Consider the following 6,866-nt stretch of genomic DNA (forward strand, 5'->3'; position numbering starts at 1 on the left):
TCCATAGAGACAGGGTTTCACCACGTTGGCCAGGCTGGTCTCGATGTCTTGACCTGGTGACCTGCCCGCCTCGGCCGCCCAGAGTGCTGGAATTACACGCGTGAGGCACCGTGCCTGGGTTTCTTATTTTATTTTATTTTTTTCTTGAGATGGAGTCTCGCTCTGTCACCCAGGCTGGAGTGCGGTGGCACAATCTCAGCTCACTGCAACGTCCATCCCATCACCCCGGGTTCAAGCAATCCTGCCTCAGTCTCCTGAGCACCCGGGATGACAGGCGCCCACCACCACGACCCGCTAATTTTGGTATTTTTAGTGGAGATGGGGTTCCACCATGTTGGCCAGGCTGCTCTCGAACTCCTGACCTTGTGATCCGCCAACCTGGGCCTCCGAAAGTGCTAGAATGACAGGTAGGAGCCAGCACGCCTGGACTATTTTTTAATTTCTTTTTTCTTTTTTTTTTTCTTTTTTAGATGGAGTCTCGCTCTGTCGCCCAGGCTGGAGTGCAGTGGTGTGATCTCGGCTCACTGCATCCTCCACCTCCCGGGTTCAAGCGATTCTCCTGCCTCAGCCTCCTGAGTAGCTGGGATACGGGCACCCGCCATCACGCCCGGCTAATTTTGTATTTTTAGTAGATACGGGATTTCACCATGTCGACCAGGCCGGTCTCGAACTCCCGACCTCAGGTGATCCGCCGGCCTCGGCCTCCCAAGTAGCTGGGACTACAGGCGTGTGCCATCACCCTCGGCTTATTTTTCTATTTTTACTAGAGACGGGGTTTCACCACGTCGGCCAGGCTGGTCTCGAACTCCCGACCTCGTGACCCGCAGGCCTCGGCCTCCCAGAAGGCAGGGGTGACAGACGTGAGCCACCGCGCCCGTTCAGCATGCGTTTTTGTTTTTGTTGTGGGTTTTCTCCAGGTCTTACTGTGGTTCGGTTGCAGGAGGCCGGGCCCGGGCATCAGCAGCAGCGTGAGCCACAGGAGGACCATGGGGAGCGCAGCTCTGTCAGGACCGAGGTGCCTGCTGGAGACAACGGAGAGTCAGGCAGCAGGGAGCGGCCGTGGGGCGGGGCTGCGGGGGGTGAAGGGTGCTGTGAGTGTGAGTGTGTGTGTGGGCGGTGTGTGTGAGTGTGTGTCTCAGTGTCTGTGAGTCTGGGAGCGTGTGTGAGTGTTGAATGTGTGTGGGGGACCGTGTAAGCATCTGTGTGTGTCAGTGTGTATGAGTGTGTGTTCAATCTGTGTATGCGTGAATGTGTGTGTCTGTGTGTTGAGTGAGTCTGTTGAGTGTGTATGCGTTTGAGTGTGTGTTGTGTGTGTGAGTGTGTTTGTTGAGTGTGCGAGTGTGTCTTTTTTGGGTGTGTGCATGTGAGTGTGAGCATGTATGTCTGTGTGAATGTGTGTATGTTTGTTGAGTGTGAGTGTGTTTATTGACTGCGTGAGATTGTCTTTGTTGAGTGTGTGCATGTGTGAGTGTGAGCGTGTGTGTCTGTGTGTGAATGTGTGTGTGTTGAGTGTAGGAGTGTGTGTTGAGTGTGTGGCTGTGTGACTGTGAGCATGTGTGTCTGTGTGAATGTGTGTGTTGAGTGTGGGAGTGTGTGTTGAGTGTGTCCATGTGTGAGTGTATGTGTTTGTGTTGTGTGAGTGTGTATGTTGAGTGTGGAAGTGTGTTGAGTGTGAGTGTGTGAGTGTGTGTTTGTTGAGTGTGTCTTTGTTGAGTGTGCGTGTGTGTCAGTGTGAGCGTATGTGTCTGTGTGTGAATGTGTGTGTGTTTGTTGAGTGTGGGAGTCTGTTGAGTGTGAGTGTGTGAGTGTGTCTGTGTCTGAGTGTGAATGTGTGTGTTCGCTCAGTGTGTGTGCGTGTGTGTGTCTGTGTGTGAATGCGTCTGTGTTTGTTGTGTGGGAGTGTGCTGAGTGTGTGTTTCTCAGTGTGAATGTGTGTGGGGGTGTGTGTTTATTGAGTGTGTGTCAGTGTGTGTGCACGCGTGTATGTGCAAATACACCTGTGCAGACACATGCATGTGGGACTGTGCCTGTACATGTGTGCACTGTGTGCATGAATGTGTGTGTGTGTGTACGTGGGGTGTACTATATGTGTGCATGCCTGTGTGTAGAAATGTGTGTTTGCATGTTTGCACCTGACTGCATGTGTGTGTGTGTGCATGCACATGCACTGTGCACGTGTGTCTCTAAGCAGGTGCATATGTGCACGTGTGCTGGCGCCTGTAGTGTGTACATTTGTGTGCCTGTGCTTATCTGTGTGCGTACATACGAGTTTGTGTGTTTTCTTTTTTTTGGGGGACGGAGTCTCCATCTGTGGCCCAGCCTGGAGTGCAGTGGTGTGATCTCACCTCACTGCAACCTCCGCCTCCCGGGTTCAAGAGACTCTCCTGCCTCAGTCTCCCGAGTAGCTGGGGTTACAGGTGCGCGCCACCACACCTGGCTAATTTTTCTATTTTTCGTAGAGAAGACGTTTCGCCATGTTGTCCGGGCTGGTCTCGAACCCCCGACGTCAGGTGATCCACCTGCCTCGGCCTCCCAAAGTGCTGGGATCACAGGTGTGAGCCGCCATACCTGGCCGTGTCTGTTTTATGCAGGCGGATACACACAGAGGTGTGTTTCCATGACACATTTCTATCTGTGTGTGCATTCCATGGGTGCACGCGTGTGCATACATCAATACACGTTTATGAGAGTCTGGGCGTGTGCGTGCCTGTGTGTACATGTGTCAATGTACATATAGAAGCATGTTTGCACGAGCGCGTACGTGTGCGTGTGTGTGTGTGCGTGGTGTGTGCCTGTGTCTGTGTGTGTGGCAGCCTTTCCGTTTTGAAACAGCCCCCGCCCTGTGGGTTTAACCCATTCGTGGCCGCAGCTCTCCCCAGAAACCAGGAAAGCACATTCCCCGTGGAACTCCAGGAAACGCTCAGAAGACAAAGCGGAGGAAGGAAGCGTGATCACAATTCCGAAATCCATGCACACAGAAATTCCTAAGTGAGCAGAGCTGCCTTCTTTCTTTCTTTCTTTCTTTCTTTTTTTTTTTTTTTGAGACAGAGTTTCACTCTTGTCGCCCGGGCTGGAGTGCAGTGGCACGATCTCGGCCCACCGCAACCTCCGCCTCCCGGGTTCAAACGATTCTCCTGCCTCAGCCTCCCGAGTACCTGGGATTACAGACATGCCCCACCACATGCAGCTAATTTTCTGTTTTTTAGTCGAGACGGGGTTTCTCCATGTTGGTCAGGCTGGTCTCGAACTCCCGGCCTCAGGTAATCCACCCTCCTCAGCCTCTGAAACTGCTGGGATCACCGACGAAGGCCACCTTGCCTGACTGGCTAATATTTTCAATTGGCTGGGTGAGGTGGCTCAGGCCTGTCATCCCAGCAGTTTGGGAGGCTGAAGCAGGCAGATCACTTGAGGTCAGGAGTTCAAGACCAACCTAACAAACATGGTGAAACCCCATCTTTACTAAAAATAAAAAAAATCACCCGGGTGTGGTAGTGGGTGCCTGTCGTCCCAGCTACTCAGGAAATTGAGGCAGGAGAGTCCCTTGAACCTGGGAAGAAGTGGTTGCAGTGAGCTGAGATCACACCACTGCACTCCAGCCTGGGCGACAGAACGAGACTCCATCTAAAAAAGAAAAAAAAAAAAGAAAAAAAAAGAAAGAAATTAAAAAATAGTCCAGGCGTGGTGGTGTGTGCCCATGGCCCTGGCTACATGGGAGGCTGAGGCAGGCGGATCACCTGAGTCTGGGAGTTCAAGACTGCAGTCAGCTATGACCGCATCACTACACGCCAGCCTGGACAACAGAGCAAGACCCTATCTCAAAAAAAAAAAAAAAAAGGTTTTTTTCATCAATGTGGGATTCACCCACCCCACAATTTACCACCGTGCCATGTGCAATTCAGAGACATACACCGTTATAAAACCACCGCTCCCATCTTCCAGAACATGTGGTCACCCAAAAAACACACCCCAGACCCATTAAAGACCGCTCAGTCCCCCTGCACAGCCCCCGGCAACCACACAGCCACGTCCTGTGTCTGTGGATTTGCCTGTATCTTGACACAGCAAATAACGGACTCCTAAATATACGACATATGTATGTACGATTTGTGTGTGTGGCTTGTGTCGGGAAGTGTGGCGTGCTCATGGTTCACGCTCATTGCAGCCTATGACAGAGACTTGTTCCTTTTCATGGCTGCGTAATATTCCACTATGTGGGTGGTAGAACACAGTCTATTTCTCCATTCGTCTAGAGATGGGTTTTAGGGGTGTCATCACCTCTTGGCTACTGTGAATAAATCTGCTGGGAGGGGGTTGAGCTTTATTTATTTATTTATTTTTGACACAGAGTCTCGCTCTGTTACCCAGGCTGCAGTGCAGTGGCACGATCCTGGCCCACTACCAGCTCCCCTTCCCGGGTTCAAGTGATTCTCGTGCGTCGGCCTCCTTAGCAGCTGGGATTGCAGGTGCACGCCACCACACCTGACTAATTTTTTGTGTTTTTAGTAGAGATGGGGTTTCACTGAGGTGGTCGGGCTGGTCTTGAACTCCTGACCTCATGATCGCCTGCCTCGGCCTCCCAAAGTGCTGGGAAGACAGGCATGTGACACCCATGCCCGGCCGGGACCTGAGGTTTCACCAGCAGTCTGGGGTGTTCTGAGTCTCTTCAGCCTTTGAAAACCAGGGAGAAACGCTCAGAGCAGGCTGGGGGTACCCGTCCCTAAAGCATCCCCATGTCCGGCCGTCAGCTGTGGGCACAGCTCTTTGACCAGCTGGACCCGCCATGTGACAAACGTGCAACTCTACCCACGGGCCTGTGTTTCCACTTTCTAGCAAGCACCTTGGAGCATCAGAAAACAGAGCACGATTACCTCCAATGTCCTCACCTTTATGCACTCGAGGAGTCTGAGATGGAAAACACCCTCCTTTGGTAGCAGGTTGTTCAGTGGGGTGTGTGTCGGGGTGTTCAGTGGGGTGTGTCACGCTGTTCAATGGGGTGTGTGTCAGGTTGATCACTGGGGCGTGTGTCAGGTTGTTCAGTAGGGTATGTGTCAGGCTGTTCAGTGGGGCGTGTGTCAGGTTGTTCAGTGGGGTGTGTGTCAGGTTGCTCAGTGGGTTGTGTGTCAGGTTGCTCAGTGGGGTGTGTGTCAGGCTGTTCAGTGGGGTGTGTGTCAGGTTGTTCAGTGGGGTGTGTGTCAGGTTGCTCAGTGGGGTGTGCGTCAGGTTGCTCACTGGGGTGTGTGTCAGGCTGTTCAGGGGTGTGTGTGTCAGGTTGTTCAGTGGGGTGTGTGTCAGGTTGCTCAGTGGGGTGTGTGTCAGGTTGTTCAGTGGGGTGTGTGTCAGGCTGTTCAGGGGTGTGTGTGTCAGGTTGTTCAGTGGGGTGTGTGTCTGGTTGTTCAGTGGGGTGTGTGTCAGGCTGTTCAGTGGGGTGTGTGTCAGGTTGTTCAGTGGGGTGTGTGTCAGGTTGCTCACTGGGGTGTGTGTCAGGCTGTTCAGTGGGGTGTGTGTCAGGTTGCTCACTGGGGTGTGTGTCAGGCTGTTCAGTGGGGTGTGTGTCAGGTTGCTCACTGGGGTGTGTGTCAGGTTGTTCAGTGGGGCGTGTGTCAGGTTGATTACTGCGTGTGTGTCAGGTTGCTCAGTGTGGTGTGTGTCAGGCTGTTCAGTGAGATGTGTGTCACTTTGCTCACTGGGCTGTCTGGTTGTTCAGTGGGGTGTGTGTCTGGTTGTTCAGTCGGGTGTGTGTCACTTTGCTCACTGGGCTGTGTGTCTGGTTGCTCACTGGGGCGTGTGTCAGGTTGATCACTGGGTGTGTTTCTGGTTGCTCAGTGTGGTGTGTGTCTGGTTGTTCAGTGGGGTGTGTGTCTGGTTGTTCAGTCGGGTGTGTGTCACTTTGCTCACTGGGGCGTGTGTCAGGTTGATCACTGCGTGTGTGTCAGGTTGCTCAGTGGGGTGTGTGTCAGGCTGTTCAGTGGGGTGTGTGTCACTTTGCTTACTGGGCTGTGTGTCTGGTTGTTCAGTGGGGTGTGTGTCTGGTTGTTCAGTCGGGTGTATGTCACTTTCCTCACTGGGCTGTGTGTCTGGTTGCTCACTGGGGCGTGTGTCAGGTTGATCACTGGGTGTGTGTCTGGTTGCTCAGTGTGGTGTGTGTCAGGCTGTTCAGTGGGGTGTGCGCTGTTCACAGACAGGAGGCGTGAGCAGAAACCCGTTACGTGCCGACACCCGTACCTGGGCCTGTCCCTGCCAGCGTGGATTTAGGATCACACACGCCACAGCCACCCCGGCTGCCCTCTCGCCCTCATGCCCCCCGGAGAGAGAGGACTTTACCTTAAATGCAGATGGAAGTCCCGTGTGGGAGAAGCCGCCTTCCTCGCTCCAGTGCAGAAGGCCTGAGGTGTCCCCATCTGAGGACTGTGTCCGCAGCTCTGGACGTTCCCGTTATTTTCCTGTTCGTGCTGAAGGAAGCGTCTCCAAAGAGAAAGCGAAGCTTCTAGTCCCCCCTACAGCCGTTTTATAACCTCCAGCGCAGCCCCACCCCTGGGAGTCAGACCCAAGGCCCATCTGGCCGGGAGGGGGCCTTCCTGACACCCCCTCTCCCTGGGGCCGGCATTCCGGGGTCAGTGGCTTTTGGTAACTGCGGCCGGATTTCCTTGAAAGAGAAACTCTTTCTTTGAAGATGGTCATTTTTCCACCCCCCGTGCTCATTTTCCGGCGAGCTCGTAAGAATTATAGTTGGTGCCTTGTATTCAGGCAGGATGGGGGGGGGGGCTTCCTGACTAAGCAAACGCAGCTGGGGAGGGGCGACTGTCCGTGCCCTGGGGTTCCTGGCTGCGTTTCCTCCCCGTTCCATGAGAAAGACACCCCCACCCCCC

The 6,866-nt window shown here is 53.7% G+C and overlaps 1 long non-coding RNA gene across 2 annotated transcripts; it reads right to left on the reverse strand.

Annotated features, from left to right (window-relative positions):
- Positions 1-907: 907 nt before the first annotated feature.
- On the reverse strand, positions 908-6,625 carry LOC116542699. 2 transcript variants are annotated; one of them, XR_004265328.1, is made up of 2 exons: positions 6,322-6,625; positions 908-1,019 (listed from the first exon to the last, which is right to left on the reverse strand). It is a non-coding gene; the product is annotated as an uncharacterized LOC116542699 (long non-coding RNA). The 2 variants fall into 2 exon arrangements; XR_004265327.1 differs by having other exon boundaries at positions 908-1,022.
- Between the last annotated feature and the right edge of the window lie 241 nt (positions 6,626-6,866).

The sequence above is a fragment of the Sapajus apella genome, unplaced genomic scaffold (assembly GCF_009761245.1).
Source record: "Sapajus apella isolate SASKATOON/1434 unplaced genomic scaffold, GSC_monkey_1.0 scaffold172, whole genome shotgun sequence".
NCBI classification, from domain to species: Eukaryota; Metazoa; Chordata; class Mammalia; order Primates; family Cebidae; genus Sapajus; species Sapajus apella.